Source organism: Amblyomma maculatum, chromosome 1 (assembly GCF_055883805.1).
Source record: "Amblyomma maculatum isolate TAMU_Amacu chromosome 1, ASM5588380v1, whole genome shotgun sequence".
NCBI classification, from domain to species: domain Eukaryota; kingdom Metazoa; phylum Arthropoda; class Arachnida; order Ixodida; family Ixodidae; genus Amblyomma; species Amblyomma maculatum.
The window spans coordinates 196099056-196114844 of record NC_139344.1 but is presented as its reverse complement, the minus strand read 5'-3'; the positions used below and the strand labels follow the sequence as shown (position 1 = coordinate 196114844).

The 15789-nt window shown below is 46.1% G+C and overlaps 2 protein-coding genes and 1 non-coding gene across 3 annotated transcripts in view; all 3 read left to right on the top strand.

Annotated features, from left to right (window-relative positions):
- LOC146205325 (cytoplasmic dynein 2 intermediate chain 2-like) overlaps positions 1-15789 on the top strand; it is a 139011-nt gene that overhangs the window by 40972 nt on the left and 82250 nt on the right. The window lies entirely within an intron of this gene.
- The window catches only part of LOC146205326 (DNA replication complex GINS protein PSF3-like), a 49337-nt gene that overhangs the window by 26569 nt on the left and 6979 nt on the right, over positions 1-15789 (top strand). The window lies entirely within an intron of this gene.
- Positions 6452-6524, top strand: TRNAT-GGU (transfer RNA threonine (anticodon GGU)). The gene has a single exon. It is a non-coding gene; the product is annotated as a tRNA-Thr (tRNA).

Genomic DNA, 15789 nt, shown 5'->3' with positions numbered 1-15789 from the left:
TGTGGAAATGAGGTAAAACCTCAACAATTCCAAGAAGTGTTCCGTGCTCACTCCTGCCCTATTTTGAAAACTTATTTCACCGCTTTGGTGTATACTTTTACGTATTGCATCGAACAATCCGTCATGCGGAACGGAATAAAAGAGGTCCTGAATGTCATTGGAAAAACCTGTCGTTGCTGCCGGGCAGCTTTGATCCAAGCACGCCACCACCTCACTTCAGCTCCTGACAAGAAACGGGTAATTTCCAACTATCGTCACTAAGTTGCGCCGAAGGTAGTCTGCGATTATCCTGTGCCATGTTTCTTTTTCCGAAACAATGGCTCGTAGAGGGCACTCCGTTTTATGCGTTTTCCCAGTAAAGAATACATGCAGACATTCACTATCGTTCTTCTCGATTTTTTTGCTTAAAGCTTCCAGGTTCATGCTCTCGAGTAGCTTCATTGGCCTGCTTTTTTCCCTCATGTATATATAGCACGTGCTTTCGTTCACCAATAAACAGTTGGAAGTCTGCGCCCGTGTTGTCGTGTTTGTGTTCCTTCGTCTATTGTCCCATTTTTTTCGCGCAGTTTACATTTTTATTCACTAAGTCAGTCTTAGAGAAGGTCGTGCAACAAGCCAGATTTTATTAGAAGTCCTGTATGCGAGGAAGTGGATAGCGGTCTGGTAATGTGTGAGCATTGAGGGCGCGGTAATCCGGTAATCTTCACATGGCCTCCAGTCACCCGGATCTTTCTTTGGTACCACGTGGAGTGGCGATGCCCAGTTGCTGGAGGAGGGGCGCACAATGCCGAGCTCAAGCATGTGTTGAAACTCACGGCGAGCGACAGCGAGGCGTTCTCCATACAGGCGGCGAGGGCGAGCAAACGCAGGTGGTCCAGAGGTCACGATTAGGTGGGTGATCGACTTTTTCACTGGTGACTCTCTGGTGCGCGGCCTCGTGATGTTGGGAAAATCGGCAAGGATTTTCCCTTACGGCGAAGCAGGGACGAAAGCTCTAAGACCTGTCGCCGAAGAGATGGAGAGTACACCGTTGACGGAGAGTTCCGTGCTGAGATCAATGAGGCGATGGGCCTGCATAACGACAGCGAGGTTGAAGATTCTGAGGAAATCAGCGTCGAGAACAGCTTGCGAGACATCGGCGATGATGAAAATCCAGCGGAACGTCCGGCGCAATCCGAAGTTAAGTGTAAGAGACCGTTGGCCGTGCATGCGGATGGGGGAGTTGCAATTATGGCTTGGAGCGGGGGGGTCGGTTCGTTGCGACGGCGATCTGCCCAAGCTGCTTGTATTACACTGACCTGTGCTCCCGTGTCAACGAGGAAGCGAGCGCCATTGATCTTGTCCGAAACATAAGATAGGCGGCATGTCCGTCCACCAGTGCCACTTGTCGCCGTCAGTGGCCGGTCGCAGCGTAGGTAGATGAAAAAATCTTGCTGGGGAAAAATTTTGTGCATGTAGGTTAATTAGGTAATTACTTAAAGCTAATTAAATCACTCGGACGTCGAAACAGCCAACCGGAGTAATGGCGACGTCTAAAGTAATCGCACGATACTTTATTTCCCGTCACGTGGTGCCCCACCCCCGGTCACGGGACCTATGAGGACGTCGGAATAGGGGCGTAGTTGTGTAGACGGCGGGATGTGACGTCATGCGTGACGTCCCGAAACCGGAAGTATACGTGTTTTGACATGAATGAACCGAAAAATCGGAAGTGGGCGTGTTTCGGCATGATTGAGCCGAATAAACGAGTGAAAGGGATCAGAAAGTGTCATTTAGTCGATGGACAAAAAATAGTTTCGACAGCACTGCACAATCCCTAGGCAGAAATGCGAAAGCCTGAGCATTGCTGCTGCACACGGTACATCGCGCCCCTTGTCGAACACAACCAGCATTCCATTGAACGCATCAAAGTTCACCGGCATTCTAGAATTCATCATCATCATCATCAGCCTGACTATACCCACTGCAGGGCGAAGGCCTCTCCCATATAGATAGGGGTGAAAAAGTATCCCTTATGTACGACAAGATTAAAATCAATGAGCAGGTTTATGTGTGGGACGACGATAAAGAAGCCAGAGTACCCGTGGCAAAAAACCAGCCATTCAAAGGGGGAAAAAACCGATCAAGCACGTAATACCATCCGCCTTAATCATAGTGAACATAAACGCCAGAAGTGTCGTCAACAAAACTACAGAACTCTCCTGATATTGTCGCAATCACAGAAACATGGCTTTCTCCTGATATTTTAAGTAGTGATGTCTTCCCTCCTGGTTACACTGTCATGCGCAAAGATAGGTGTTCTCGCGGCGGTGGTGTGGCAATCTTGATTAGGGATTACATTTACGTCACACCCATGCCAGAAATCATAGGCGCTGAAGCACTTTGGTGCAAAATCATAGTAGACACATCCGTCTTTTTTTTAGGCACTATGTATCGGCCCCCTAATGCTACCCTAGATATCTTACACGTGCTAGCAAATTATATGGAAAGTCATTTCACCCACAATACTAAGATAATCAAGATAATCCTTACGGGAGATTTTAACCTGGCTGGCATAACGTGGGACACGCTTGATAAAAAAAATGCCGATACAGCTCATACAGATGCACTGCTTGATGTAAGCTTTAACTTCGGCCTTAGACAGCTTATCCAGGAACCTACACGTGTTACCGCAGTAAGCAGAAATGTACTCGACTTGATTTTTGTGAGTGATAGCATTGCAAATGACAGAGTTTCATGGGAAGTTGTGGATGGCGTATCAGACCATAGAGCAGCTAAATGCTTCTTGCTGCTGGGCGTGCCATCACCTACGGTAAAGACGAGTGTCCGAATTTTCGACTGGACAAACTCCGACGACGTTAGTGTACTGGATTATCTAGATGAATCGTATTCCACCTTTGGTTCTCTCGCCATGAATAGTTCAGCTTCAGTAGACACATTATGGTCAGCGTTTGAAAGAATTATTCAGCACTGCTTATCAGCATATATTCCCACAAAGGTCAAGCCGGTGCATAAGAAAAACCCTTGGATAACAAGAAAAATTATACAATTAAAGCGCCAGACTGCAAGACATAGGAAACTGAGGAATAAACTGCCGCTACCCGTCTACACTGATAAATTACGCGAAAAGTCTCATGCACTAAAGGCAGCTATAAAAAAGGCTAAAGATGAGTACATGAACGTCACCCTAAGTAATTTTATCAAAGTATCTCCTTCCAAGTTTTGGCGGTACCTCAATTCGAATTCACGTCAGGACAGTAATCCACCACCCGCCGAGGCTATCGCGAAGGCTACAGACTTCAATGATTACTTTATATCAGTATTTACGCACGACAATGGGAAAAAACCTGACTTAGAATATCCTCCGAGTAACACAGCAAAAATAGATGATCTGATCATAAATGAATCGGGCATTCTTTCCCTCTTACTTGAATTAGACCCTAAAAAATCCGGTGGTCTCGACAACATACCAAATGCATTTCTTAAGCGTTACGCGGAATGGATGTCAAAGTTCTTGCTGATTATTTTTGAAAAATCACTGCAAACAGGCGAAATCCCGGAGAAATGGAAAATTGCCAAGGTCATTCCTATACATAAATCGGGCAACATTACCAACGCATCCAATTATCGACCAATCTCGCTTACTTGTACAACATGCAAAATCCTCGAACATTTAATTCTTAAACATATCCTATCATTTCTAGAAAAAAATAACATAATTGTGCCTAACCAGCATGGCTTTAGAAAAGGTTTATCTACGACTACTCAATTAATAGAGACAATTCACGACCTAGCATTTACAATAGACAGATGTGGCCAAACAGACATGATATTCTTAGACTTTTCGAAAGCGTTCGATCGGGTCTCCCACCCTAAGCTCCTCCAAAAGCTTTTCCATTATCTCGGTGACAATAATATTACCAAATGGCTGAAAGGCTACCTTACAGGCCGGCGCCAATATGTACACTTCAAAGGGCACTCTTCAGATTGCTGCGATGTGATGTCTGGCGTGCCACAAGGCTCCGTTCTGGCCCCTGTCCTCTTTCTTCTTGATATCAACGACCTGCCTAATAGTACGAACATAACAGTAAGAATGTTTGCAGACGACTGCATCATTTACAAAGAAATAACCTGCCATGCAGACCAAACAATTCTAAATAGTGCCCTTGAAAGCATAGCACAATGGTGTGAAACGTGGCAGATGACGATTAATGTAGAAAAAACGGTTTGCATGACAGTAACAAATAAGAGAGCGGCAATAAATCTCCCTTATTATCTACAAGGACAGATGTTAAGGAAAGTAGAAGAATATAAATATTTAGGAGTAATAATTTCCTCGGATCTTAAATGGAACAAGCAGGTAGCCTATATTACTAACAAAGCTCTGGCAGCTCTCTACTCGATTAAACGATCGCTTAAATCCGCATCAGTCGACACTAAGCTTTTAGCATACACTTCACTTGTTCGCTCCATAATGGACTATGGAATAATATGTTGGCTCCCCTTCCGCAAACAATACATAGAAAGATTAGAGGGCGTACAACGAAAAGCGGTCAGATTTATTTTTAACAAATATCGCCGTCATGATTCCCCTACACAGCTCTTAAGACAAGCCGACCTTCCCACTATACATAACCGAGCCAGACTACTGCGCCTCAAGTTTCTTTTCCTTCTGCTTAATGGCGACATGAAAATCGATACGAGTAGGTACTTAATAAAGTCAAACACGCGCACTACCAGAACAAAACACCAACAGCACTTAACCGAGTACAGATTTCACAACGATATATTCAGGTACTCTTTCTTCCCACAAGCAATCCGTGAGTGGAATAGTCTGCCTTGCGATGCTGTCAACTGCGCATCACTCAAAGATTTCATCGCCAACATATCACGCTTTATTTTGCAATACCGACTACGATGCTGGTACGCTAACTCTTGCACTTTTTTTTCCTTGCTGACGATGACATCCCGACTTTCTTATCTGACTCTCGCTTATTATATTTTTTTAACCATGTTGCTCAATATGCTACTTTTTGTTTTACCTTTTGTATAATGCATATTGCCTTGTTGGACTACGATCGCCTTTGTGTTGACACTTACTTGACCTGTGTTATTCTAGTGTATGTGATGTCCCACTCCTGCGACGGCCTCAAAGGTGAGGCCAGCAGTATGTTCAAATAAATAAATAAATAAATAAATAAATAAATAAATAAATAAATAAATAAATAAATAAATAAATATTTCTTCAATTAACCCGGTTCTGTGCTCGCTGCATCCACTTGACCCCTGCGAACTTCTTAATCTCATGCCCACCTAACTTTCTGCCGCCCCCTGCTACGCTTTCCTTCCCTTGGAATCCAGTTTGCTACCCTCAGCGACCATCGGTTATCCTCTCTTCGCACTGCATGTCCTGCCCATGTCCATTTCTTCTTCTTAATTTCCACTAGAATGCGGTAACTTGAGTTATTTCTCTGACCCACTGTGCACGCTTCCTATCAATGTTATCCCTACCATTTTTCGTTCCATAGCCCTCTGGTTTGTCCTCAACTTAAGTAGAACTCTCTTGGTTAGCCTCCACGTTTCAGCCCCCCCCCCCCCCCCCCCCATTCTAGAATTGGTGTACAGAAAAGGAAAGGCGCAGTATCTGTCACTTGCGGAATCTCGCTGACACATCTTGCGGACAAATCTCACTGACGCGAGATTTTCATCATGAGCCTAGAAAGGCTTTCGCCTTTAAAAAATAAAAACATGCGCAGCTTGTTACACAATGTCGTCAATGACGCAGCTGCTATCATAATTTCCGCAGTGTGAAATCTCCACAAGGGGCAGCAGCAGCGCTCAGGCTTACGCATTTCTCCGGTGCAGATTCTGAAGTGCTCTCGAAAAGCTTTTACTGAGAAATTTCAGTATTTTGCAGCCACTGGATTCAAATTTGTGATGTGTACAGCGAAGACCCCGTGATTGCCGTTTTGTGAATGGATCCGTAGCTGTAGCCTCTAGGATCCGCGTGAAAAACCGCCGACGCACATACGTTACTTGCAAAACTGGCGGGTGGTTTCGGCACGCGGTATATATCAGCGCGTTGTTTTTCCTTCCGCTTTGCATTTAATGCTCTTTATTCCAATAATCAACACAAGACAACGTTCCTGTAAATGTAAACAGTATGAATTAAAAAAAAAAGTTTGCCTTGCACTCCTAGACTGTTCGCTCCTTTAAATATATATATATATATATATATATATATATATATATATATATATATATATATATATATATATATATATATATATATATATATATAGAACAGCCAGCGTCACGTTCTACGTGACGCTGGCGGTAACAAAAGGACGTTCTACGTCCGCCGCTATGGTTGAGGGTGGCGCTGGTGAACACTCTCAAGGTTCGTATACAGACAACATAAATACCCAAGCAAGTAGCAGGGGGGACAGCGGCCGATGTAGCTCAGTTGGTAGAGCACCGGACGGGTTATTCGGAGGTCGTGGGTTCGGTTCCCACCATCGGCACGTTGTTTTTTCTTCTACTTTGTGTTTATTTATCTTTCCCCTAAATAGATTACATTACTAATTTCTGTGATTATCTAAGGAAACATTAAAAAAAAAAAAGACAAAGTACCATCCCCAACGCTTTCCTTGGCCTCGCCGACTGTTGGCTTCTTTCCTTCACATATATATATATATATTGCTTGAAGTCAAGAATTCAGCGCAAAACAGGAACAATGGACGAAGAAGGACACATAAGATGATTGACTTGCGCTACTTGCTTTTTCGGTGAGCTCAAAGCCTCAATTTTCGGTGAAAGTCTCGTCTTTGTCTTTAGCATTCGGTAACCAACAGACGTAGGCCAGTGTTTCAATTTGCCTGCGGTGTCCCTTTAACCCATGCATGCCTATAGCATGTTATCTGTAGGACACCGCTTTCTTTGGCAGTAACTCTAAAAGATTATTGTGTAAAAGCTTGCCCCTCTCTCCACTAACGTAGGTTCCAGAGATTTTCGTGTGCAATCTTTGCGTTATGCGCTTTCTGTTTTATGCGCTGCGTGCGTTCAGGAACATCCGCCGCTAGTCTTTGGACGACATTTTCAGATTCGACCCCATCGACTACATCGTGATTCTTCGAAAAAGCAAATCATTTAAACCATCGGGCGTGACGAGAAATGTGATTTTAAAGTGGACGTCGAACATTTTGAGCTTCAGCACACGTAATACAGGTAGCGCATATGCCTGATATCTATACGTTGCAGGACGGGTCAAAAGTCAATGCTGAAAAATTATTTCCAAAAATAAAGGGATGGTTTTGAATCCCGAAGTGAAATAAACATTTTGTGTAATTTTTTTTCCTACTGAAGTGTCGGCTAATATGTGTTTGTCTATTGCCATTGGAACAGTGTTCGTAGGTGCCTCTGCCGGCTCGCGTTCAGGTGTGCTGTTCCTAATGGGCATCGCGTCCGGAACGAACTCGCAAGGTCTCCTCATGCGCATGCGCTGTTCCGGGCACCGCTGTGCGCAGTATCGAGACAGCCGTGGCACACAGCCCTGAAAGGCACTGCTGCAAACGGCGGGAATATCGCCTCTGAATAGCTGCGCTAGGAGGAAAAATGAAAAGGACAAAAAAGAAAATTCCGGCGACACCGCCTGGGCGGCCTTGGTGTCGCGCAGAGGAGTGCGCTTGCTGCTGAACCAGGCGATCGTCGGAATGGCTTAAAAGGCGCGCATGAAGAGAATTTTGCTTCTTGAATTCTGTGCAATTCGTGCTGACAGTCTGGAAAGACGCCGGGTCCCGCAGCTTTGAGCTGTTACGTGTTCAGAGTTGCGAATTTAATCCGGAGCTCTCTTCTAAAGGTCTCCGAGGCGTGCAGAAGCAAAGCATCATATACTATGTTGTTATGTTTTGTGCTAGGGCGACAGAGCTAAAAGCTAAATTTGAGGAGTTCAGGTTGAGGATCTCAGTTCAGGTTGACTGCCTCGTTCCGGTACTTCTTCCTTTGTAACATTCTTCTTTTTCTTTTTTTTTCTTTTTTTTTTTTTTCCTGATAGAGCTTTCATACATCAGAGCGACGCAGGCGGAAGTGTGTCGCCACTGATGGGGGTGTGAAAGAAAAGTTAGGTCTCTATGGGAAAGAGGTCGTTCCAGACTTGCAGTTACAGTTTACAGAGCTGAAATGGCTAGAGTTGTAGCCTTTTTTTGTTGTTGTTGTCGTTTATGGGACTTAACGTTCCAAAATGACTCAGACTATGAGAGACGCCGTTGTGTTGAACTCCGGTTAATTCGACCACTTGGGTTTTTTAGCGTGTGCGGACATGGCGCGGTACACGGGAGCCGTGCGTTTCGCCCCCATCGTAACAGGGGCGTGGTTGAGCCCGGGTCTCCCGGCTCAGTAGTCGATCGCCCACTGAGCCACCGTGGCTTGGCAGCTTTTCTTACCATTATTATTATCATTATTACTACGCAACACAGAAACCTCCAGCAAATGCTGAGAACGGATTTTTTTTTTCTTTTTTTTTTGTGTGTGTGTGTGCTCAAAGCAGGAAGCGAGGCAGGCATACGCTGGCTTTTGTTGCATAGAATGGATGCTGTGCGCTTCATGATAGATAAAAGGGCGCAGACGGAACGTTGACACAGAGAAGAATACAAGACAAGACGGCGCTTGTCTTGTATTCTTCTCTGTGTCCACGTTGCGTCTGCGCCCTTTTATCCATCATGAACAGCTTTCAACTAGCCCAACTTTCCATTCTGCTGTGCGCTTCTTTCGACACACTCGACACAACATTAAAAATGCCACGGTGAAGAAGCTATATTTCACTGTCTCGAACTTATCAATAAACAAATTATTCGTAAGCTAGATGGTCCCTCTCACTGTTTACTAGGTTCGAGGGGCACTGTCAGCACCACATGGCGGAGCAGCCCCTGAGCGCTCGCATGCGTTGACCGTCTACCGATCCACTAGTCGAAGGGGGCGGGGTAAGCGCGCGAGTTCAGGAGTTACGGACCGCTACTCTCTGCAGCAGGAAAATGTCGCGGAACGACACTGTGTTCATTCGTTCTTGTTCGGCAGTGGTTTAGATGGCTTGGTGAGTATGCGGTCACACAGGTGAAAAGAAAGAAATAGGAGCATCGTCACAAGCCTCTAAAATGCTTCATTAATTGCTTAAATGTACTGCGGGCATTGCGCTGAGCGTTTCGAGAAGGTAGGCTTGTGTTCGCTAATATGCCTGCTGATATGTAGTCTGCATTCAAGGAGGCAGCTATTTATCTATTCTCTGTGGATCATTTAGTGAATACATGAAGAAAAATGGTTATGTATTGCTGGAATCATATTTGGCACCCTAGCCTCCGAATCCGAATGTCTGTTGCATTGCAAGGTTGCGTGAAGGAAGGCAGGCGTAATTTTGGCGGCAGGATGTTGGCCACTCTGCCATCGTGCCGAGTGGCAGCAGTCTTCGCCAGTTATCTTTCTTATGATGGTAGTGTGCCCAAGGCGGATGTGCCTGCGGATGTTGTAGGCACATATGAAATTTGAACGCGAAGACGGAAGTGCAGGAGCTATAAGCGCTGCCTGGCCGGGGCCAACCTGCCTGTGTGGCGGGTTTTCGGGTTTTTTTTTTCTTTTTTAAATGACAAGCATTTTTCGATTAACGAGGGTGTTGTTGCGGGCTAGTTGGTATAACACTGCTTGAAAGGGAATAGCTCAAACGCACGACAGCGAGAAAAAGGGCTGCGTCCGTTATCTTTTTCCTGTTTTTGCGATGTTCCCTTTTAAGCAATTTTTCGATTAAAATGGGTTGGCTAAGCTCATGTCCACACAGGTTTCTTCCGAGTTCTTTGCAGATTATGAAAGGAATGACATATAACGGCTACCGCAAACACTGAGCATTTATTTTGTCATTGTGCATTGTGCGAGAAAGTATGTTTACCGCACCAGTTAGGCCTTGCATATGGCTGCGCCTCGGCCGTCGCTTCCTTCTGTGGCATTGAGAGCAGCCAGCAGCGAGACTCTTGCAGAGTAGTCGGATTTTTTGCGGCGTTTTCTGGTTGCCACGTGCCTGCAGTACAACGAACGAGCAAAGGTTTATATATATACATATGGGGGGGGGGGGGGGGGGGGGCAGTCGTGCAGCGCAGCGGGGTGCACCTGATCACTTGGCTGTTTCCGTTCGCGTTGGCATTTCCGTGACGTCAGTTGCGACCGCCAAAGCCGATGTCACTGTATACGTTCGCTGTCACAAACCGCCCGCGCCTGCTTCAGCTGGGCGTACTGCGCAGAAGTGACGTCAGAACAGGCGCGGCTCTGGACTTCTCTCTGCGTTTCTATTTCGCGCGAGTGGAGTGATTTCTTCGCTCTATGACAAACCTTCTCCAGGCGCATGTGGGGCTTCATTAGCAGTAAACAAAAAAAAAAAAAAAAAGAAAAAGAAAAAAACATTGTTTTTTCCTACTATGTTTTCATTCTCTACACGAGACGTGCCATGTGTAGTGCGAACACTGCTGCGTGTTGCTTCAGTCTAATGATGAGAAAGTGTCTCCGTGCAGCGCGGATAAAAAGATGTGCGCTCGAGCGCTCGTCTCTTGAGTCATTTCACGCAACTGGTACGATGTCTGCGTTGGCGAGTGAGAGGTGCCAACTGCACGTACTGCCACCTGCCGCACTTATCCAGTTTTCCGCTCCCTTGGCTGCCTGCTTGCTTCAGGAAGCTATTCAGTGTCCTCGGGATTAGGGCACTGAGTCGAAGGACCCGTGTCGATGCCTGCCGCCATTCGATGGAGACTGAACGGAACGCAAGGCTCCCTTGTGCAGTGCAATGTCAGTGAGGGCTAAAGAAACCCAAGGAATCAGAATTGTTCGAAGCCTTCCTATAAGCCCCGCCGCGGTGGTAGTGGATAAGATGCCCTACTACTGTGCCGCGGATTTCCCGGGTTCGACCCCGACCGCCGGTGGCTGCGTTTAGATGGAGGCGAAACGGAGTGGCGTCCGTGTGCTTTGCGATGTCAGTGCACGTTAAAGATTCCAGGTGGTCGAAATTACTCCATAGCCCTCCACTACGGCGTCTCTCATAGCCTGAATCCCTTTGGGACGTTAAAACTGCAAATTACCCAAACCAAGCCCTCCAATATGGCATCTCCTTTGGAGACCGGACCCCTTACCGGGCAATGTTATTTTTCTTTCCGTTTTATTGCCCACGCTAATTTATGTAGTCCGTTGTGCCAGTAGGCGGTACGGGCAGGGCACTTCAGTCATTGTTTTTTTTTTTTCTATCCAGTATAATCTCCGTAGCTGCCTGTAGTGGGCGATGGGAGCAGTGTCTTCTTCCTGTACTGCCCTTTTTATTCCCACTTCTACCATCCGGTCGTCTATTTTAAATTTCTAAATTTTATTTGGCTCGACCCATTTTCTCTTGTTTTACAATTGGCCGTCGCACCCACGCGGCTCGTCAGCGGTGCGGGAGAGATCGTCTCCTTCGAACTCACTCCAAGCCCCCTATAGCTCCGAAGCTAGCGATAGTGAACGAAGGTATGGTTTCGTATCGGCCACACTTTTCTATATACCGAAGTCCTGCGGCGATTTAGCAGTTTCCTATAAGACACCATAGACGCGCTCGGCGGTGCACAAATCTTCAAATTTCGAACTGGCGTTTTTAAGGAACTGATTTACGTTTCCAAAACGTTTGATGCCTCGAAACAGTGCACGACTCTCGCTTCGCTCTTCTACTTCCGCACTATGTGCACGCGAGACGGAACATGCGGAAAACACCCAATTTTGACGTTCGTGGCGCTGACTGACAAGCGCACGAGGCCCTATTTTCACCTTGAAATTTTGTAGGGAATACGGTAAACTGTCTTTTGCATGATGACATTTTTGCCCGGCGGTGGCCTCATAAGAATTGTAAATGATTGACTGCTCCAAGGAAAGTGCTATAAATACGACGTGCGTCAGCTGGACGTAATACTTCTTGCATTTTTTTTTTTTTTCGGTTCGGCTGTTCTAGAATGGGTCGCGTCTGTCGATGAATAGCGATTTCTCGCCTTTTCTTTTCTTTTTTTTTTTTTTTTTTTTCTCCGAGAAAAAGCTTGCCGCTCTCTTCGCCGCACGGCGCTCGGCGAGATTGGTAATGCACGCGTGTCCGCCTTCTTTCTAATGAAAGGCAGAAAAGTGGTCCGATGGCTGAGCATGCAAAGCAGCTGGGCTGGTTGAAGATACGGAGCACATCCCGATTCTTCGCCCGTCATTGTCGTTCAGCCGCCGTAGCGACGCTCCGATATCTATAGCGCCCTCTGCTGTAGCGCCCTCGGGATAAGCGGGATGATCACTGAATAAAGATTTTTGTGCACCAATTTCTTGGCCGCCAGCCTCTCAAGGTTATCTGCTGCGAGGCATCATGACAGTCTACCTACATCTAGACAGTTATCTCTTTTCACCACTCCTCTAATTCTAGTAAACTAGCTGCTTTTAGCCGTGTTGCTGTTGCTTTTCGTGGGCACTACGTCTGGTAGTTAAACCAGAGTCCTTCAATACTTTTGTTACACCGTTAGAGATTCCATCTGCCATAGCCGAGTACGCACGAGTAGAAACAGGGCATGCTCATTTCACACTGTTTATCACTGAATAAGCGTTGAGCGCACCTGTAGCTCTTGCGCTGGTTGCTCTGCTAGAAATCTTCGGTAGATGGTCAGGAGTTAAGAGCCGATGTGGCTCAGAGAACTTAAATGCGGTTCTGCTTGGGACACTTCATTGAAGATGCAAGGATGGATAGCGCCAGGGATCCGTTATTAAGGCATTACACGACAGTCTGTCTTTCAACTGCGTTTTTAGTCTGTCGGTATCATAACCGTGCGCCCGGTTATATCCACCGGAGACTCAAAGCGCACTCCCAGTGATCGGCAGTTAACCGTTTAGCGCTTCACGACAGACGCCGTCCTCTGCTGTGGTTTCGTTCGTGGAGTTCACTCTTTCGCCCCAACAGATCGTTTGTTATCGGTTCTCGAGGACAAAAGGTGTAGTGTTGTGCTTGTGTTGCAAAATTATCGGCAAACCGACTGTCGATACCATCGATAGTGTAAAAGACTATCGATAATGCTGCTATCGATAGATTGTCGATAGTATGAATATCATTATTGATAGTGCAATCGGTAGTATTATTATCGTTGGTATCGCCTGTAGTATTACTTCCGATAATGCTATCGATAGTGCTGTCAGTAATTGAGCAGTTTTTATACAGCGATATTGCCAAAACATTTGCGATAACTTACTATCAGGACATATTCTCCAAAGTATTTAGTTGCGCCGTACATACATTTCTCCTTTAAATCTCAAATTGCAAAGAAATTTGTAACACTGCAGTTTTGCACACTTCTGACGGCTTCCTTTCTAGCTGCGCTGCCTTTCTGCATTCGGAACATCCGTTACTATTATTTTAGTAGTCTTGTAGGAATGCAGTGCCCCGAAACTGTTAGCAGGTTTTAATGTCAGATAAGCAACTATAATCTTTTTTTTTTTTTTTTTTTTAACAGTGCCGCGCTTACGAGTTCCGAAGTGTTGGAAATTGGGCTGTTGGTATCTACGTCGTCTGCGCGCCGAAGCTGAACGTCATGTATAAACTTACCTGCATACTGGCTGCGGTGCTTCTGATGTCCTGAAAGCAGCAGCTAAACTCCGAAGAACACGTACGTCGGCAAGCTTACCCGCTCAAGTAATACTTCCACCCAGCTTCGGCTCAAAATCAGGCGCGCAAACAGCACAACTAGGTCATTCGCGAAACGAACGCTTTATTCTTCAATTCTTCGTAGGATATGACTGCAGAGCTTGGCGACGCGCTAGACTGCGAGAACGGAGAGTTATGCCATCCAGTAGGACCGCACGCTCCAACTCCCAGCTGTCAGTTGCCCTAGCCAGCCACGGTAGAACGATGCACTCCGAGAGCTTGTGCGCCAAATGTTGGGGAATAATTGCAACACCTTCACACTGAGCGCCTCGTATACCTTCCAGCCCTCTCTTACGCTGGAATACTACTCTCACCTCCGCCTATCCCGACCAGCTTTTCTCTAGAGCCCGAACCACTTCCCCAGTGCAGTCCCGCAGTCCCACAGTGCAAGAAACTATACCGGCGGCGGCTACACGCCTTCCCGCCTTCTTCATGGACGCGAAGTAACGGCCACGTTAGATGCGATGCTCCTCCCGGATGGTACACCCGCCTCCAATTCCGAAGAATTATCCAAGCTTGCCGAAGAAGCCCGCCGACTGGCCAGGCTTCGCATTCCTCAGCAACAAAGCGATGATGCCCAGCGATACAACCTCTGTAACCGGGACGTTGAATATCGTCACGGTGACCAGGTCTGGGTACGGACCCCTCATCTGGCAGAGAGGTCACTCCAAAAAGCTCTTGTGTCGGTTTATAAGTTCATTCGCCGTGTTAGTGCCGTGCATTACAAAGTCCTTCCTGAAGGGAATGTCCGCTCCTCGCTTCGTGCTCCTCATTCCGACATTGTACATGTCAGCAGACTGAAACCGTCATGTTTAGTGCATTGTTTGTACGTGCCGCTTTTTTGCTACTCTGTACATTGTCTGTTCCTTCGTCACCTTTTAGATTTTCTTTTTCCTTCTATCCTTTTTAAAATCGGCACGATTCTTCTCTTGAGGAGGGGATAATGCCACGTATTTTGGAACTGTCTCAGTGGCATCAGTTCTTGCCCACGGTGGGACCCCTCGTAGGAAGACGAAGAGACTGAAGTGCATTGGTGACTGCGGGTTGTCTAACCGGCTGTTGCTGCGGTTCTATTTTCACCCGGGACAATATATATTTACAACCACCTTTATACCACGAAATCAGGAAACCTATTTTATGCTGCAGTGAGTTCACGTGGTTGATTCTATACGCATCAGTAACGCTATTGAAAGTACTATCGGTGATACTATCGGTAGTACTATGGATAGTCTCTTTTTTTCACCACCGATGATAGTTCGATAGTGGCTCAACTATCGTTAATACTATCAATAGTTTTTTATCCTGGGTGTAAGTGGCTTATGTTCTCATTGATTGAAATTTGTCTTCTACCGATCCGTACAGTTGGCGCTGCGGCCTGGGCTTCTTTACCGGTAGTGCGCGAAGATTAAATGCTACCTTTGGGAAGTTAGAAGCTTCTATTCGCTGCTTCAGCGAGCACTTTCAGGAATGTCTGAGCGTATGCTAAGGCTGAAGTAGAAGCTTTTTTTTTTTTTTTTTTTTTCGGTAACGGACCGTCGTCACGTCGGGCGTCCGCTGTTTAAGAAAATGCACTAATTGGATAGTTAATTAAGTGATGCTTATCTGTTAACGTTTAGTAACGTTATCTGGTGATTAGTGCCAATGATGAGTTCGACATCTACCAGCAGTTTCTGAAACGCAAAGGAGTCCCGTGATCTTGTCCCTGTATAAAACCGAAAGTGAGCACACCAGGCTTTGCAGGAAGATCTGTGAAAGCAAACAGTCGGCTGATAAAATGGTGCATGGCGTGACACAATATTACAGGCACTTGAGGCCTGACGCCGTAAGCTTACACTGCTGCACGTCACTAGGTGTGTTTCTGTCGATCTTCTTGGTGGTCTCGATTTTGCGCAGTAAAAAGCACTGGACTTATCGCACTGCAGGACTTTGGGTAGTTACTTTTCTTCGTTTCTAAAAGTGATACGGCATCACCTCGTCCGGGGCTCCGAACTCAGAATTGGCACTAACGACCAGGTTGTGGTAATGAAAACGTTAGTGGTTAACCACTAATTAAAATGATTTTCATAGTAACCGAC